The sequence below is a fragment of the Suncus etruscus genome, chromosome 14 (genome assembly GCF_024139225.1).
Source record: "Suncus etruscus isolate mSunEtr1 chromosome 14, mSunEtr1.pri.cur, whole genome shotgun sequence".
NCBI lineage: Eukaryota > Metazoa > Chordata > Mammalia > Eulipotyphla > Soricidae > Suncus > Suncus etruscus.
In genome coordinates, this window is record NC_064861.1 from 19,730,640 (window position 1) to 19,750,865 (window position 20,226).

The following is a 20,226-nucleotide window of genomic DNA, read 5'->3' on the forward strand; positions in this document are numbered from 1 at the left end:
AATAAACAGATTCAATTTATATGTGTATGTGTGTAGAATCTATTTAAAAGAATTGTCAACTAAGCTAAATCTATAAAAATTAAATATGCATTACATTCAATAAACATTTCACATATCGATCAAAAATTGTAGCTGTAGGTAAAATTTACTCTAAGTTTCCCATTACACAGCCTTCCTAATTCTTCAGATATTATATATATATTTGGGGGGGGGCGGAGGAACAACCTGGTACTCAGGGATTACTCCTGACTATACACAGGGATCATACTGGCAGACTTGGGGAGTGCCAAGAGAATGCAAGACATTCTGTATTATTTTTCAGCTCTCTTTATAGTTGATTTCCAAATATGTTTTAAATTGGGCCAGAGCAGTGCCTCAAGCGGTATGGTGTTTGCCTTGCTGGCGCTAGCCTAGGATAGATAGCAGTTTGATCCCCTGGTGTCCCATATGGTTCCCCAAGCCAGGAGCGATTTCTGAGCCCATAGCCAGGAGTAACTCCTGAGCGTCTCTGGGTGTGGCAACCCAACTGCCCCAAAATACAAATATGTTTTAAATGTGAATAGCATCAGTGAATAAATTTGGGTAGTATTAGATGTCACTCTATTGTTTTTATATATCCAATATATTTAATATATTTCATATAAATAATAATCTAATATTGTATTAATATTGTCATAAATAACACTTAAAATTAATATATTATGACAATAAATAAATGTGAATGATTAATTAGTTTGTTAATTGATATAATTAATTATTAATACAAATGCTCAATTACACTAACAATAATTAATATTTATATTAGTAATAATTGTTTATAATGATGATAAGTAATAAATACTATTAATAATATTAATAATAATAACAATAATCTCAACAGTTTGAACATGGCAACTGCATTTGTTGGCATGATCACGGCTGCCAGGTTTTCCCTTTGGAGACATCAATCTGACCAAACTTCAGTTTTGTTGGTCTTTAGGCTGACATCACCAGGGCTTTTTGGGAATGATGGAGGGTAAAAGTGTTGAAGAAATATAATTGAAGAGTTTAGATAATATGTAGTTTGCAGTGATCTATTTATTTATTTATTTATTTGATCAAGTTTGTTGCATAGCTGCATAGCTAGTACTATTGAAGTGCTCTTTAAATTTCCTCTAATAGTTTTTTAATGTATAGTTTTTATTAATAATTTTTATTGTGACCAAATTGAATTGTGAATCATTCACAGTAATATTTAAGGTACATAGTGACAATAAATCAGGGCCATTCCCACCACCAGCATTGTCCCCTGTTCCCAGCATACATCCAATAAATATCTCCCTCATTTGCCCCCTGGACTACTAGTGTATGTGCTCCTCTCTGTGTATAGCTGTTGTAGATTGGGCATCGATTCTGTTGTCTTTGACTTTGGGCTTGGTGTTTGAGTCTGATCACTTTTATTTCCACTCAATGTTCATACAACTGTTTGGTCCTGGTACTCTCCATTTTTTTTCCTTTCAATTCATGGGGCAGAACAAGATGATTCAAGTTATGTGGTTCTGTTGGACAAAAAATAAAAAATAAATAAATGAACAACAACAACAAACCAAAACTGGGAGGATTCTGTCTGGAAGTTATAAATATTCATATAAAAAAGAAAAGGAAAATATGAAGGCCACAAAGTAGTTGCCAACTTCATGATTGCATTATATCACTTAGCAGGCATATTTTCCTCAAATAGTTACATTCAGAGATCCTGAATTGGCTTATGTGCAAACACATTTTTTAATTATATAATGATTTGTAAACATGCATACAAATGTTTGCAAAGATCCATTAGATTGAACTCAATCTATTCCTCAAAAGTCAGGAGTACAAAAAGTAGAAAAAACTCAGGACCTGATTTTTGACCAAAAGAAATAGAGACTACAAAGCAGGCTATTCTTATTTCCATTGAAATGTTTATAGTCTTGTTCAGTGACCCATATGCTTCCCACATGAATACAGCATACACGATATTTTGTATTTTATTTTTTAAATATGTTTTTATTTTAGTAACATGATCATAGTTGGGTTACAGTCACAAACAGAACACCCCCCTTCACCAGTGTAACACTCCCCCTAACCCCCTTCCCATTCCCTGCCTGTATTTGAGACAGGCATTCTACTACAATTATTTGTTTTTAAGTTCAGTAAATTTTATATTTTTTCCTTAAAGGATAAGAGTAAAAAAAAATATAGTAAAGGTATGATAGTGGTAATCGCCATTGTTTGCATAGGTCCAGAAAAATATGAGGAAAACGAAAACATTCCTTGGCCTGATTACAAAAATGCCTAAGACCAGAAGTTCATTGGCATAAGACTGACTGAGTTCCAGGCATACCAGTCTGTCCAACCCGAGTCATTCTCCGTGGTCCCGGTGAAACTTTTCACACTTTAGCTATTGTTGATATCAGGTTCTTGTACTTAAAGATTCCGGATTCTGTGCATTTCTTTCATTGATGTCAGGCTGATGTGGAGCATCCTCTAGTTTCAGCATACCATTAAATATGGATCTATTTGCCCTGTAAGCAGGCTATTGCTGAGTTGTCTGGGTGTTGAGAGCACTCTTTGGAGTAAGTCAATGCCAAAGCAGTGGTAGGTCTTCCCTGGTAGAGGCTTGGATCCTGGTAATGTTATAGACAATTGTGGTTGTTTCCATAGATGGTATTCATTGTTCAGGTGTGTGTGGGCGATGCCCATTCTTCTGAGGCCTGAGCCAAATCATTATGCCAATGTTCAGGTTATAAGGCCTAATTGCATTACCAAATTTGTATTCCCATCTCTATTAGATAAGAACTTGTTTGCATATGTATTATTTTCCCATTTTAATGTGACTATGCAAAAGAGAAGCAATGCCACAGATATTGTTGGTGCATCTGGGGGCTGATAAATAAAGTCCAACATTCCATGTAACTTGGTTCAAACATGAAATCTATACAGAGATATTCTTCTACCAGTATTGCTTATAAAACAGAACTCAAAGGGGGAAAATCAATCAAATAACAAAACCAGTGGGCAAAATTGTCACTATATGAGGATGTTTTAAAGGAGTTATAGATGTTAAGAGAATACATCTGAGATATACAAAGAAGATACACGTGTTCCTTTTATGTTTTAGAAATAGTCAAGTGCTCGCTTCGGCAGCACATATACTAAAATTGGAACGATACAGAGAAGATTAGCATGGCCCCTGCGCAAGGATGACACGCAAATTCGTGAAGCGTTCCATATTTTTTTCTTTGCATCCTTGTTCTCATAATTAAAAATAAAAAAATTAATAAACAAACAAAACAAACAAACAAACAAAAAATAAAAAAAAGAAATAGTAAAGAGGGAGGGTGTTGTTTCTGAGACACCACTTTGGTCTGTGATTTGGACAAGTGAAGAGCACCTGGAGCCATGTCCTCCCCGTGTTGCCTGCTGAAGCTTTCAACTCCCAGAGAGGTGATTGCTTCCTAATTGCTGGAAGTCGGAAGTTCACCAGTCATCTCCCAGCCCCTCGCAGGAATGAGAAAGCTTGGGGTCTCCTTTAAATTGCTCCTTGCCGGAACCCACTTGCTGGGACCCTGAGCTGGTGTCCTGGGGACCTGGAGAAAGGAGAGAGAAGGCTGTGGGGGGCAGCCAAGGCTGCATCTTTCCCTTAGGTTGGCCAAAAAGCCTACAGCGTGGAGCCATGCCGTCCACGTGTTGCCTGCTGAAGCTTCAGACTTCACGCAAAAGATTACTGTGAAAGATATATAATCTACCTTGGCCAAAACAGAAAAATGGTTAAATGTGGGGTAATAGGAGGTGGGAGTGAGGGAGTAAAGGGATAAAATGAGCTCCTGGGCGGCTTTCAGATTATGATAAACAGATTAAATACAATGATATCTAAATATTTGTCAATATGTTCCACACGAGGGTGCTAGGCCCCGCACGGTTTCACAATGGACAGATTTAGTCAGGAAACTTCGCTGGGACTTCCTGAAGCCAGAACCTATTGTGCTGCTATTCCCACCTCACTAGAGGTAGATGGGTACTGGGGTGACCCATGTCCCGCACCCCTTCCTAGGCCTGGTTAAAGAGGCCATGCTGGCAGAAACTCCCGGCTCCCAGTGATATTTTGTATTTTCATCAAAGCTTATGATTCCCTTAATGTAATCTTACAAATCATGGGTTTTCACAACAACAAAAGAACAGGGTTCTATTTTTTCACTATATCTACTACATAAAATATATGTGGATAAGTTCCTCAACCTACTTATACCCTAATATTCATATTTGAGAATAATCATATCCATTTCAACACAATTATATAAATTGCCAAGACAATGCTAGAATCAAACAGTTATTTAGTTCTCACTAGGTATTAACCTGAATTTAAAGTACCTTAGGTTTCCTTTTGTCTTCTACTGTTGTCTATAACACAGAATTGACTATATCATTCCTCTTGCTTGTTATAATCTAGAACACTTGCTTTCTTTCTTTCTCCAGGAACTAAAGATCAATTCTATGGCAGAGGCTTACTGAACTTTCTGACTAGAATGCTTTTCCCTTAATTATTTACATAGTTTACTTATTAGTTATTTTTGTCATGATCATGTTAATCCTCCATAATATTGATCAAGTAGCTACTGTAATTACTATCATTTATAGGTGAATACGTTTATAGTAAAAGAATATTTATGATGAATTCATTTATTTGGTTAGTGACTTATCTATTAATATTTTTCTTTTTATTTAAGCTACAATTTTAGTTTAAATGAAGGTTATACTGCTCAATATGCTAGTATTGACATGTAATTGTAAAATTTTGGCTACAGGGGCTCTTTTCTAACATATCTGTCCCTATAGCTTCTAGCAAAGCACTTCTGAAAAAGATGGCTAATAATAAATACTTTATGGTAGAAACTAGAATGAGGAGACCAAAACCAGAGAGCATCTTATTTTATTGCTGTATAAACAATATCCCTGGGAATTTAATTTTAATTTCAGATAAACTATTGACCTTTTTAAAGTTAGTTTATATTTGATGGGTTTAAAACAGCAGCCCATACAGCTCACCACAAACAGGGATGAGTTTAGGTAGAGAAATAACTACGTTTTGAACTATCCTAATAATGAGAATGTACGAGGAAAATAGAAAGCCTGTCTAGAGTACAGGTGGGGGTTGTGTGGGGAGGAGGGAGATTTGGGACATTGGTGATGGGAATGTTGCACTGGTGATGTGTGGTGTTTTTTACATGACTGAAACCCAAACACAATCATGTATGTAATAAAGTTGTTTAAATAAAAAAAGAAACATAACTTCATCTCTCCTGACAGCTGCAAAATATTCCATTGTGTATATGTACCACAGTTTCTTCAGCCATTCGTCTGTTGAAGGGCATCTTGGTTGTTTCCATAGTCTTGCTATGGTAAATAGTGCTGCAATGAATATAGGTGTAAGGAAGGGGTTTTGTATTGTATTTTTATGTTCCTAGGGTATATTCCTAGCAGTGGTATAGCTGGATCGTATGGGAGCTCGATTTCCAGTTTTTGGAGGAATCTCCATATTGCTTTCCATAAAGGTTGAATGCAGAATGGTCTCACTCATCTATGGGTTTTAAGAAAAATGAAAGACATTCTTGCAATAATAATTTTCAGACACAAAAGGGAAAAGAGCTGGAAGTTCCAGCTCACCTCAGGAAGCTCACAACAAAGAGTGATGAGTTTAGTTAGAGAAATAACTACATTTTGAACTGTCCTAATAATGAGAATGTATGAGGGAAATGGAGAGCCTGTTTAGAGTACAGGCGGGGATCGGGTGGGGAGGAGGGAAACTTGGGACATTGGTGATGGGAATGTTGCACTGGTGATGAGGGGTGTTCTTTACATGACTGAAACCCAAACACAATCATGTATGTAATCAAGGTGTTTAAATAAAAAAAAAAATAAAAACAATTAAAATAAATAAAATAATCAATTAAAAAAAGGAAAAAAAAAGAAACAGTGCTATATGACTGAAATCCAACTACAATCATGTTTGTAATCATATTGTTTAAATAAAGATATTATTTAAAAAAAAAACCAGCAGCCCAGTTCTTACAATGTTGGTGCAGATTTTTAGAAAGAAACTGTTTCTTTCACTGTATGTCAACAGCATAGTGAAAGCAAAGTGTGGATGGCTGTAAGAGAGAAGTATAAAATTTCAAGTTTATGATTTTTTTCTGTAGGGAAATATCCAAAGAGAACTTAGGGGAATGAAAGACCAGTTCTGACCTTGTTCAGCCAACCATGGAGAGTTCAAGAAAAGGTCCAAAATGTGGGCTTCTAGGGCACAGTGGTACTGGGTCTACCAGTGCCACTTCGCAGAATATTTAGGCCCAAGACTTTTATCTTGATACTCAAACTTCATTCCCTGAACACACAAGATTTACACTTAAGACCATTGGGCTACTTTCTCCTTCAAGTTTATGATTTTTTTCTTGCCAAGCCTACAAGACTCAGGAATCACTCCTGATGAAGCTCATGATTCATATTTATATTTTTAATTAGTAGTTTTATATTCTCAGTATAAATGTTTAGAAGTGGAATGTTTGGATTATTTAGTATTTCCATTCATTTATATATTGGTATATGTTTTTCTACAAAAGTTGTTCTGATTTAATTCCTATTAGTAGTGTATAATTTCTATTTTTTCACAATCCCCAATATTCTTTGTTTCTCACCTTTTTTTTGTTTGTTTGTTTTTGTTATTGGGCCACACCCGGTGACACTCAGGGGCTCTCTGGCTATGCACTCAGAAATTGGCACTGGCTTGGGAGACCATATGGGATGCTGGGGGATGGAACTGCTGTCTGTCCTAGGTTAGCACGTGCAAGGCAAACACCTTACTATCTGTACTACCACTCAGGCCCCTGTTTCTCATCTTTTTTTTTAAATAAGTCACTTAAATAACTGAAAATTGTTATTATTACTTGTGGTTTTGCTTTTCCATTTTTTCTAATCTATGCTGCACAATGAAAGAAACCATCTCCAAAATGAAAAGTCAACCTACTGGATTCAGTAAGATATTTGAAAATGATGCATATATCCAAAATATATACATAATGTTTTATCACAGCAACATTAAATAAACACACAAAATTTATTTTAAATAGACAAAGTAACTGTATAGACATTTCACCAAAGGAGGTTTGAAGATGACAAACAGCAAACACTTGAGAACATTTCTTAGATTTTTATCCAATATGATATTTATATAAATAATAAATAAAATAATGTAAATAAATAAAAATAAGTAGTAACTTTAGTCACTCTTATAAATACATTTTATGCAATAACATTATATTTTCATAAGTAAATAAAACAAATTAAAAAAATTAAGGAATGACTTTAAAGTCATTCATATAAAGAATTTTTCCCTAAAAAATATCTGGTAAGCCAGAGCAGTGGCTTGGAGCTGTAAGGCCTCTGCCTTGTGGGTGCTAGCCCTGATGAACCGCACTTTGATCCTCTAACATCCCATCTGGTCCCCCAAGCCAGGATCAATTTCTGAGCGAATAGTCAGAAGTATGTGTATTTAGGGGATGAAGTACTGGGCCATAGATTCCTGTTTGCAGGGCTTGCTCCTGGCTCTGTGCTCAGGTGGAGTGGGGTTATAGATTTGGGATCAACGGTATTCAAAGCAAGCACCTTCCTTGCTATAATATCTCTCTTCCTCAAAATAATTTTTGAAAACTGAATAAGCATAGTATTTACTTATATATAATTTCTTATAACTTGCTTATTTTCCTAAATTTTTAAAGCATTCTTAAATGTGTTTATCTATTTATGAATACTAAACTAAATCTATACATAAGAGATTTAATTTTAATTTTCAGTCTTATGATTACCATGAAGGCTAGTTATTGTCAATTTTTTCTTAAATTTTATATATTCATGAAAACTTCAATTTTTCTTTTCTTTTTTCTTTTTTTTTTTTTTTTTGGTTTTTCAGGCCACACTCATTTGATGCTCAGGGGTTACTCCTGGCTAAGCACTCAGATTTTGCCCCTGGCTTGAGGGGGACCATATGGGATGCCGGGGGATCAAACCGCGGTCCTTCCTTGGCTAGCACTTGCAAGGCAGACACCTTACCTCTAGCGCCACCTCGCCAGCCCTAAAAACTTCAATTTTTCTTATATCCACTTGTTGCAAGTCAGCCCCTGAAGAGGTTGACTGATGGAGGGATGGAGGATGAGGTCTTTCCCCTTCAGCTCAAAGCACCTGTCTATTCGAAAGTTCTGAGGTGAAACAGCGGGTAAACAGCTCACAGACAGTCAGGCTTGTGGAAATATTAGCTTTATTCGGTGGACAAGACTGAAGTCCAAAGTCTCAGCATCAGTTCCTGCCAAAAGGTCCTCGCCTTCCACAGACCCTTGTTTTTATCCCCCAGAATCAGGTACCACCCAATGGTGGGATCAGATACCACCCAATGGTGAAAGCAGAATCAGGTACTACCCTAGGGTATGGGCAGAATGCCAGGTCACACCCCAGGGTAGGTCACAATCACCAATCAGGTTAGGTTCAGTAACATAATAATCCCCTAAAATATTTACATACACAACAATTCCCCATTTGTTTTTAGTAAACAAATAATATTGTCTACAATTATTAAAGGAAAAACTAGTCAATAATAAAAGAGCAGATGTTTGCATAAGCGCATCACAGGAAAATGTAAAGAAAAACTTCTTCTAACCTAAACACAGGGTGCCCCTCCCTTAATATAAATGAATGATAATAAGCTTTTGCAATCCTAACTCAGCCTTTAGCTAAAGGCGGGTAATATTTCCGTAGCAACAATGTAATAAAGTGAAAATTAACATACTAGCCTTTTTCAAAAATATAACATTTCTGAAAAATATACCATACACCTGTAACTTAAAATTTTTTCAATGCTTTCTACCACGCACTATTCTGGAACTTCTTTTTGTTCCTATACCTTTAAACTATTTGAGGGGAACTTTTTGTTCCTATTACCCTTCCCTACACACAAGCACAAAAGCATGAATACAGAACATACATTTTGAAAACAGACTAATACATTAAAATACACAGTAAAACATTTTGTAATTGAAAATATTAACTATGGAAAACAATAAACACATTTAATTGGCAAGAACCTAACTTAATCAAGAGATACACCTGAATCAAAGTTAAATGAGGTGGTTTTTAAATTAGATTGTTCATTTGGGCTTTACTGTTATTTCTCCACTTTTTTAACTAATTTTTTACACCACTAACTAGAACTTATCCCATCACCAACTATGTGTAAAATATGTGGCTACCCACTTAATCCCTTCACCTGAAAACCATTAGTCCAGACGCTGGTCTTCCACGCTGATATCTCCACATGGCTTTCTTTCATGAGGTTTCAACTGGGTTAACTTGAGCCATTTTATTCTCCTGATCTGGAGGGTGGGTCCCAGGCTCACTGCAAAAACCACTTCTACGCTACTGTTTCCATGTAGCTTTACCTGAGCAGGGCTGAGCTGACTCCCACATGTTTCCATTTCTGGCCTGATTAGGAGTTTTTCGCTGCTTTTTTGCTGCAGGATACACGTTCTCTGCTGATCATAGCTGCCTGCAGAACGGGCATTTTCTGCTGATCATCTTGGCCGCTGCTTCTTTGCAGGGCGCATCTGGATGTTCAGAATTCAAAGTGATTCAAACTAAAGTCCAGTCTGAAATTTTTAAAGTCGAAATCCAAATTCAGGCTGTAGGTCATATTAGTAAATCAGTCCATTCTAAATACAGTCTTTTTTCTTGTCCGTTTCCAATCTAGGCTTTCCATCAGTCTCTGAAGAGGCCCGGGTTTTTATTTCTTGTAACAAAGTCTCAGTCATGGGCCTGGGCCTGGGATGGGGGTAATACACGCTTCCACCTCCCATGTTTCAGTTGCTCTTCTGCCCCCAGAAGGGTTGTCGGCCATATTTGACAATGGCTTCACATAGTAGCCCAAGATTTTAGGCTGAATGCAACTGAAAAGAACCAATATCAAACTCAAAAGCAGGAATCTCACCATGATTGCTGTTCTCTTGGATCCAGAGTTCACATCCATGTTTAGGGTGCCATTATGTTGCAATTCAGCCCCTGAAGAGGTTGACTGATGGAGGGATGGAGGATGAGAACACTGTGTTTAGGTTAGAAGTTTTTCTTTACATTTTCCTGTGATAGCGCTTATGCAAACAGCCGCACTTTTGTTATTGACTAGTTTTTCCTCACTCATTGTTGTGTATGTAAATATTTTAGGGGATTATTATGTTACTGACCCTACCTTGATCGGTGATTGTGCCCTACCCTAGGGTGTGACCTGGCATTCTGCCCCCACCTTAGGGTGGTACCTGATTCTGCTTCCACCATTGGGTGGTATCTGATCCCACCATTGGGTGGTACCTGATTCTGGGGGATAAAAACAAGGGTCTGTGGAAGGTGAGAGGCTTTTTGCTGGAACTAAGGCTGAGACTTTGGACTTCAGTCTTGTCCACCGAATAAAGCTAATATTTCCACAAGCCTGACTGTTTGTGAGCTGTTTACTTGCTGTTTCACCTCAGAACCAGACGAGGTGGCAGACACGTGCTCCGAGCTGGAGGGGAAAGACCTCATCCTCCATCCCTCCATCAGTCAACTTCTTCAGGGGCTGACTAGCAACATCCACTAAATGACTATTTTATTTGATTGTAAATGTCATTGAAATATCTTCATTTATCTCATTTTGACACATTCTTGCCTAGTCAAGATACATTTCTGAAAACATGTGCTTAAACTTTTGCTATGGTATGGGGTAAAGCCTATAGAACATACACTGGCAGTTAAGTGTCTTTAAGATGATTAAAAACTATATTGCTCATTAATATTAAAAGATAATTAAATATTAGTATAAACTACATAATTTTGTTAGAATATTAAAATAATTTTTCTATTTAGTACATAGGAAAGTCGTGGATCAAATTCACACTGAATCCAGTGAATTAAAAGTATTTACGAGACCCCTGCGTGCCGGCTGGGGAGGCGTGAGTGAGTTTCTGTCCTTTTGCTTGGCGTTTAGGCCGGACCCTCCCCCAGGGTGGTGCCTAGAAAGGCAAGTTGAGCGACCCGAATAGACGGGGGAGATAGGGCCAACCATCTGGACTCGCAGGTGACCTAGAACAGTCCACCCCCCTGGACCCTGGAGCGGACCAGGGACTCCCCAAGGGCGTGGACAGAGCCTGCAGGGTCGAATTGAGGGAACTCATTCAAGGGAGGCTTGGAGGGGGCGGAGCTCCATTGAATCCCAGAGAAAGGAAGGTGGATTGAGAGCTAGGCTCAACAGCGCCAGTAGACATTGTGGCCAGGAGTGGAACTGCACCACTGACAGAAATAAGGAGCAGAAAAGGGACAAGACCCACTGCAGGAAGGCTGAACTCTAGGAAGCAAAGGGGAGGATAAAGGGCTAGGTTCAACAAACTCACCCAACAGGCTCCTCTAGAAACACCTTCAGGAAGGAGACCAAAGCAGGCCGAAATTAGAAGCCACAGCACTCCAAAACACACCATTAAATACAAAGAATTATGTGTAAATCAAGGAGATCCCTTATAACTGGAGACACCATGACAAACCCTATCAAGTTTCCAAGTCCACCAAAACGCACAGATCCATGGGAAGAAGACCTAAAAGCGGTCATGAGGAAGGAAATGCAAGAATTACTAAAAGTAATGAAAGAAACCCTAGCAACCGAGTATAAGAAATTCATGGATGAACGAATCAGCCAAATTAAAGAAGAAATGTCAAAGAACATGAGAGATTCCATACAAAAAGAAGTGAAGGATTTAAAAGACAAAGTAACAAGCCTTACAAATAGAAACACAGAGTTGGAGAAGCATGCTGTGAGCCAAATTTTGTTTGCAGTCTACATCACCTGCAAACAAATCCTTCGTGGAGTTTGGGAAAAATTCCACGGGAAAAGGTGGGCACGCGGAATGGCTAATGACGGAAAATATATTGTAGAAATGAAATGAAACCACGCAGATTGCATGGGGACTTCATTCCAAGAACGAAGACAAATTTATTTTTTAAGCTGGCAGCTTTTAAAAGGTAGAGGCAGGAAGGCAGATGTAAATTCTAGGCATCAAAGAGGCTGGGAGAAGAATGGAAAGACCCTGGCTAGATTAGCATATTAAGGAGCTGAATACTGAAGGTGAAAAAGACAGCTTGTTTTGGGTTTGCTTTGCTTTGGGTAAAACAGAAGGAAAAAGTAATAGTGAGGAATGTATCAGAGTTTCGGGGGGAGAAGTGAAAATTACTTTATTTTGAGCTAAGTAATGGAAAAACCTGAATTTAGGTGCCAAGGTAGGAAAAATTACAGGGAGCTATTAAGTGGGAGATTTTTTGGCGGGATTAGTACTGTCCTTTGTAGTAGGAAGAAATTACTAAGGCCTGATTTCTAATAAAGGTTTAAAATATAGAGAGAGATAGTTACAGCCACATATTTAGAATTATTGCCAAACCCTCCACACAAAGGGTCAAGTGAATTTGACTACTCTAAGCGGGCCTTTTTGGCAATTAATTCCTTTTCAGGAGGACACTACACTATTTGGTGTGTTCTTCTCCTGAGTGGGAATGTGGCAGAAGCACATCGAAGAACTCGAAGGAAAACTGCAATCAAAAAATGATCAAGAAACCAACAAAGAAATAAAAGGCAAAGCACTGGAAGGAAAAATCCAATATCTAATGAACAAGGACTAAAGAAACAATCTAAAAATTGTGGGTATACCAGAAGGGGAGGAAATAGGGAAGGGGGAAGAACAGGTAGTCAGGGAGATAATAACAGAGAAATTTCCCACCCTCTGGAAAGACAATTCAGGACAAATCCAAGAAGTCAAGAGAGTCCCTAATAAAATAGACCCTAATAAACCCACACAAGACACATAATAATCCAAATGGCAAAAAACAAAGAGAAAGAGGAACTCCTGAAAGCAATAAGGGAGAAAAAAAACCTCAAGTACAAAGGAAAGGACATAAGAATCAAACCAGATCTCCCATTTGAAATAATTCAAGCAAGAAGACAGTGGAATGTCATATTTAAACGACTGAATGAAAGAAATTTCCAACCCAGGGTCCAGTACCTAGCAAAACTATCATTCATATGGGAGGGCAGACTAAAAACATTCACAAATATGAACGAACTTGAACTATTTGTGCAAACTAAGCCGATCCTGAGCGACTTACTCAGAGACGAATTACACAATCCAAACCCCCGATTGTAACAACAACCACTCCACACAATACAACTGCACAACAGTCCTCTCTATCAATAATTTCCCTAAATGTTAACGGACTAAACTTTCCAATTAAAAGACACATAGTAGAGAACTGGGTTAGGAAAAATAAACCGGACTTCTGCTGTCTGCAAGAAACACACCTACTGTTACAGGATAAGCACAGGCTTAGAATAAAAGGATGGAAAGTAATTATTCAGGCCAATGGAAAACAAAAAAGAGCAGGGACAGCCATTCTTATATTAGACCAAATTGTATTCAACCTCAAGAAAGTGATCAGAGACAAAGAGGGTCACTACTTACTGATCAGGGGAACATTAGATCAAGAAACACTAACCCTGGTCAATATCTATGCACCTAATGTAGAGTCACCAAAATATGTGAGGCAACTACTGGCAAACCTGGAGAAACACATGAAGGGAATTGTGATAATAGTAGGGGACCTCAATACTCCACTATCACCACTGGACAGATCCTCCAAACAGAAAAATAGCAAAGAAATAAGAGCTCTAAATGAAAAATTAAAAGATTTAGGGCTAATAGACTTATATAGAGCCCTCCATCCCCAGAAAGTAGAATACACATTCTTCTCAAACCCACATGGAACCTTCTCCAGAATAGACCATGTCTTAGGATACAAAGCCAACCTATATAAGACCACAAAGGTAAGGATCATTAGAAGTACCCTTTCAGATCACTATGCAACAGAGCTTATAATTGATGTCAAGAAGAAGCAATGGAGGAAAACTAATACCTGGAGATTAAACAACATGCTGCTTAACAACAGCTGGATCAAAGAACAACTCAAGGAAGAAATAAAAAGATTCCTTGAGACGAATGACAATGAAGAGACAACATGTCAAAATTTATGGGACACAGCAAAAGCAGTAATTAGCGGGAAACTCATAGCAATACAGGCCTATGTCAAGAAACAGGAAAATAACAAAAGCAACAGTTTAAAAGATCACCTCAAAGAATTGGAACAACAGCAACAGAGAAATCCAACCACAACCAGAAAACAAGAAATAATAAAAACCAGAGCAGAAATAAACAACATAGAAACTAAGAAAACAATACAAAAAATCAATGAGACCAGGAGTTGGTTTTTCGAAAAAATAAACAAGATAGACAAACCATTGGCAAAACTCACCAAAAAAAAAGAGGGAAAACACCCAAATCACTAGGATCACGAATGAAAGGGGAGAGATTACAACAGAACTCCAAGAAATACAACATATCATGAGATCATATTTTGAACAACTATACTCAACTAGGCTAGAGAACCCACTAGAAATCGACAGATTCTTGGACAAACACCCTCTTCCAAGACTGGAAAAGGAAGATCTAGAAAGTCTAAACAGTCCAATCACTTCAGAGGAAATTGAAGATGTAATTAAAAAACTCCCTAAGAACAAATGCCCAGGCCCAGATGGATTTACAGGTGAATTCTATCAAACATTTCAAGAAGACTTATTACCACTGTTCCATAGGCTTTTCCAAACCATAGAAAAAACAGGAATCCTCCCCAATTCCTTTTATGAGGCTAATATCACACTCATTCCCAAAGAAGGCAAAGACACCACCAAAAAAGAAAACTACAGACCAATCTCACTAATGAACATAGATGCAAAGATACTCAACAAAATCTTAGCAAACCGAATCCAACACTTCATCAATAAGATCATACATCACGACCAAGTGGGATTCATACCAGGAATGCAAGGTTGGTTCAACATACGCAAATCAATCAATCTGATACATCACATCAACAACATGAAAGACAAAGACCACATGATCATATCAATCGATGCCGAGAAGGTGTTTGACAAAATCCAACATCCTTTCATGTTAAAGACACTCAGCAAAATAGGGTTAGAAGGAACCTTCCTCAAGATAGTTACAGCTATTTATGAAAAGCCTACAGCCAACATTATACTTAATGGCGAGAAACTAGAAGCATTCCCACTAAGGTCAGGAACTAGGCAAGGCTGTCCACTCTCTCCACTCTTATTCAATATAACCTTAGAAGTCCTAGCAATAGCAATCCGACAAGAGAAGGGAATCAAAGGAATTCAAGTAGGGAAAGAGGAACACAAGCTAGCTCTATTTGCCGACGATATGATGATATACATCAAAAACCCTAAAGAGTCCAAAGAAAAACTCCTAGAAACAATCAACCAATACAGTAAAGTGGCTGGATACAAAGTCAATACACAAAAGACAGTAGCGTTTTTATATACAAACAATGAAGTTGAGGAGAGAGAGATTAAAAATACAATCCCATTTAAGATAGTATCAAAATATATCAAATATCTAGGAATCAACCTTACAAGAGAAGTGAAAGACCTATACCAGGGAAACTTCAAAACACTTCAGAAAGAAATTGAAGACGATCTAACGAAATGGAAGAACATCCCATCCTCGTGGATAGGTAGAATTAACATAGTCAAAATGACTATCTTACCCAAACTGCTATATAGATTTAATGCAATCCCTATCCAAATCCAGACACAATTCTTTAAAGAAATAGAACAATCAATTACAAAATTCATCTGGAACCACAAAAGACCAAGGATAGCTAAACACATACTGAAAAATGAGAAGTTGGGAGGCATCTCCTTACCTAACTTGAAACTATACTATAAAGCCATAGTAATTAAAACAGCATGGTACTGGAACAGAGACAGGACCTCAGACCAGTGGATCAGAACAGAATTCCCAGACATAAACCCCCAGATATACAGCCAACTAATATTTGATATAAGAGGCAAGAATATGAAATGGAACAAAGAAAGCCTATTCAACAAATGGTGTTGGTACAACTGGAAACTCACATGTATGAAAGTGAAAATTGACCCATATCTCACTCCTTATACAAAAGTCAACTCAAAATGGATCAAAGACCTGGAAATCAGACCTGAATCTATAAATTTTATTGAGAATAAAATAGGCAGAACATTCGAAGACCTTTATATCAAAAGGGTCTTTGAGAATGGAGCACCAATGGTAAGAACGTTAGCATCAAATATAAACAAATGGGACTACATCAAACTAAAAAGCTTCTGCATGGCAAATGAAACCCTACTTAATGCAAGAAGACAGCTAACAAAATGGGAAAAAATCTTTTCACTTGATATATCAGATAAAGGGCTAATATCTAGAACATACAAAGCACTCAGAAAGCTGAGCCCCTCAAAACCAAATAAAGCCATAAAAAAATGGGGAGATGAAATGAATAGACACTTCTCTGAGGAAGACAGAAGGATGGCCAACAAACACATGAAAACATGCTCACCTTCACTCATCATCAGGGAGATCCAAATCAAGACAACAATGAGATACCACCTCACACCAGTGAGGTTGGCTCACATCAAAAATAATGGAAACAACCTTTGTTGGCGAGGATGCGGTATGAAAGGAACTCTCATCCACTGCTGGTGGGAATGCCCCCTTGTCCATAATCTATGGAGAAAAGTCTGGAGAGTGCTCAAAGAACTCAGAATTGAGCTGCCATTTGACCCAGCAATTGCTCTCCTAGGCATATATCCCCAAGATGGAAGGACATTCATTCCAAAATATATGTGCACCCCACTATTTATTGCAGCACTCAGTATAATAGCCAAATCTTGGAACCAACCTCGATGTCCAACAACAGATGAATGGATCATTAAGATGTGGTACATATATACAATGGAATATTACATGGCAGTTAGAAATGATACAATCACAGACTTTGCAGCAACATGGATGGACCTAGATCATGTTATGTTAAACGAAGTAAGTCAGAAGACAAAAGAAAAACACAGAATGGTAGCACTATTCTGAAACACCTAGAACACATATTTTATATACAACTAATACTTAACAATCAAATAACAGGGTTTAACATGGTAGAAACTCCGAACACTGTAATAGTCAACATATACGTGGGAGCAGTGTCCAAAAACATGAAAAAGGAATAATGCAAATTTTTGATTACACGATATACCATAAAGATAACAATAACAACAGAAACGGCAGCATAGAGAGAACAGGTATGTAATCAGACTTCTACAACAAAGGCCCACAATAATCCCTTGGAGTTCGTATACAGGAACACAAGTATAGAACACCAAGGGAAATCACGGACGGCTATGGCAACATACCATAACACTACCTTTTAATGCCTTTATCTTACCATATTTTAAATAACCTCTCAGCTTTTCTGTCCACAGGCGCCCTTGGATACAAAGGGCGGACAAACTAAGGTGGCAACTCGGGATACCACATGGGATACCATACCTTGCATGCACTACGAGATGGCCACGAGAAAACTCTTTAACATACACTTTATCTCTAGGTAATACCTCCATTTAGGAATCGTAGCACGTGATCATTTAGACCATCGAAGCAGTACCTGAGACGTACAGACTTAAACCACAGGCTCTATTCTTCGAACACTTTTAATCAAACCAGCATTCCCTTGCTATTCTCTCCTCTCTTCTCACTACTTTTTTTTTCTCTATTCTGCTCATTACTTTTTTCCCTTTCTCTTCCCCTTTTCTCTCTAAGGTATTTTCTCTTTTCTCTTCTTCATACCCTTCCCATATACCTTCCCCTTTCTCCCCTCCGGAAATCCAACTATCCCTTTACCCCTCAATCCCATCCAGATCTCCCATCATATTAAAACTCTTCACCCTCAGTCCTTATTCTATTAGGCATCAAGATCAACCTCCTACCCAATGAACAAGTACCCTGCACCCAGGCGAGGGGACACCCAGATAAACCCACACTTCGTCTCCTGAAAGAAAAGACAGCCAACTCCCCTGTGGACTCATGCTGTGAGGCCCTCCCTACTAACTCTCCCTAACGCGGACTGTTCCTTGAAACTGGGCCTAGGTCCAAAAGTATCCCCAATGCAAGAATTCTTCCAAGACCTCCCTGCCACAAATTTTTACCAATCTGAAGGTCAGGGGATGTGTTAGGAAGATGCCTGGGAACCCACACACCACAAGAAAAACCCAAAAGACAATGGGAAAAACTGTACTTCCAACATAGGCATAAAACCTGTAATACACCACCTCTTTACCTGCTCTCCCCCAAATGTAAGGTAGTCCTCTGCACCACTTTGGTTCCTTAAAAACTTCGCTAACTTATTTTATTTATTTTTTTCTTTTTTTAGTTTTATTTTTTGTTTTTGTTTTGTTTTGTTTTGTTTTTAATTTATTTATTTATCTTTTTTAAATGATTGTCCTACATATATATTGGTGAACACATACATTTTTAATTCCCCCTTTTTTTTTTCCCCTCGTTTTTGGGTATGTGACCTGTTTCGGTTATCCCATCAATCCACCCACAAATATACAGACATTATAATGTAGCACCACTTCCCCCTGCAAAGGCACACTAAGTAAAGGGGAAATCTTACATATAAAAAAAAAAGAGCTCCTATCTACTAGAGATACGAACTCATAGTTGTTTACAATATGGGGATATCTCCTGCCTTGAAAATATGTCATGTGGAATCAACTTAGACCTCAGGTGATTAGATACCATTCATTCAGCCTTGAACCCTTGATCCCCGACATAAAAACGGCACAGCTCTTCACAACAGCTGCAGGAAACAAACTTTATCCGGGACAGCCTTGATATGGCGGGACTAACAACAAGGCCCAGCTCTAACATGTTATCCTGACAACGAGGAAAATGTGAACATCTTGACCTTAGAGCAGATTAGCCTACCTTACCAACTAACGACAAGACAAAACCAGAAGTCTTGGCACCCTTTGGTAAGTCCAAAAATCAAGATCGGGATTTGCAGATGACTGGCTGCAAGAACCACGACCAGACTGTATACATCTTGGGACCAATAAAAAAGCCCTAGTTTAGGGCTTGAACTATGACCTGCACAATAATCATGATCCCCAGTCCCAAAGGTCCGGCTGAGACAATTGTAACAGAATGGGGCTTTTGGAAGCACAAAGAAAGACGCTATCCTAGGTGCCACCCTAGGTTCAGTGCAAAGACCAAGATCACCAACCACAGAAGATGGATTAAAATGACACTGAGGTAACAGAACCTCTAGAACCACAAAGACTGACTTCATCATAAGTCCCACCTCAGGATCTGTGCAGATACTGAGACCTCTAAACATAGAGCAGAAGTCTTCCACACACCAAAAAAAAAACAATCAGAAAAACAAAACAAAAAAACAAAACAACAACAACAACAACAACAACAACAAAACACCATCGGGAAAGTAAAGGATCCTGATCATGAGCAAAGTCTAGAGTTGATCCCATGACAGTATGCTCCAAGGACAGAGAAACCCCATATCTCTTAGGCCAAGTGAATTCCTTTTCGAATGACCCCAATATTTACTGTGCCAGGGCAGGAGGGAAAAAACAAATACAAAAAGCACAAAATCTTGGTTATTTTTTATATAAATATATATTACCTTTATTTATTATTGTTATTATTATTTTTGATTTATTTATCTATTTTGGTCGATTTTTCTGTTTGGGTGTGATTATTGAAAGTGTTGTCCCCAATTATATTAATTTATTTTTTTCTTTCTTCCTTTCTTCTCTTTCGTTATGTGCTATACCATGTTTCTTAATTCAAGACCATGGCGTGATTTTTGTTTGTTTGTTTTAGTTTTAGTTTTTTTTTTGGTTTGTTTGTTTTGTCTGTTCTTTGAGGTGCTTATCGATATAGCTGGAGCCCTCACTGGATATTTAATACTTCTTTTGGTACTAGTGGAGTGTTTCACCTTCTTTTTCTCCATCTCCCAAATTGATGATGAGAGCCTTTAGAAGGACTCCGCCCATTTTCGGGGTATTAGATTCTTACCCCAGTTTATTATTTTTCTTTTTTTTCAAACAAAACCACGCAACTTGAACTAACTAGTCCTGCCTCCAGTTAGAGGGGGAAATAAGGGAGGCATCAAGACCAAACAGGTGCAAGA

General features: G+C 38.0%; 1 non-coding gene and 1 pseudogene across 1 annotated transcript; both read left to right on the forward strand.

Moving 5' to 3' along the window:
- LOC126028311 (tropomyosin alpha-3 chain-like) overlaps nucleotides 1-20,226 on the forward strand; it is a 71,162-nt pseudogene that overhangs the window by 32,297 nt on the left and 18,639 nt on the right.
- LOC126028961 (U6 spliceosomal RNA) lies at nucleotides 3,150-3,256 on the forward strand. The gene has a single exon (XR_007502627.1). It is a non-coding gene; the product is annotated as a U6 spliceosomal RNA (small nuclear RNA).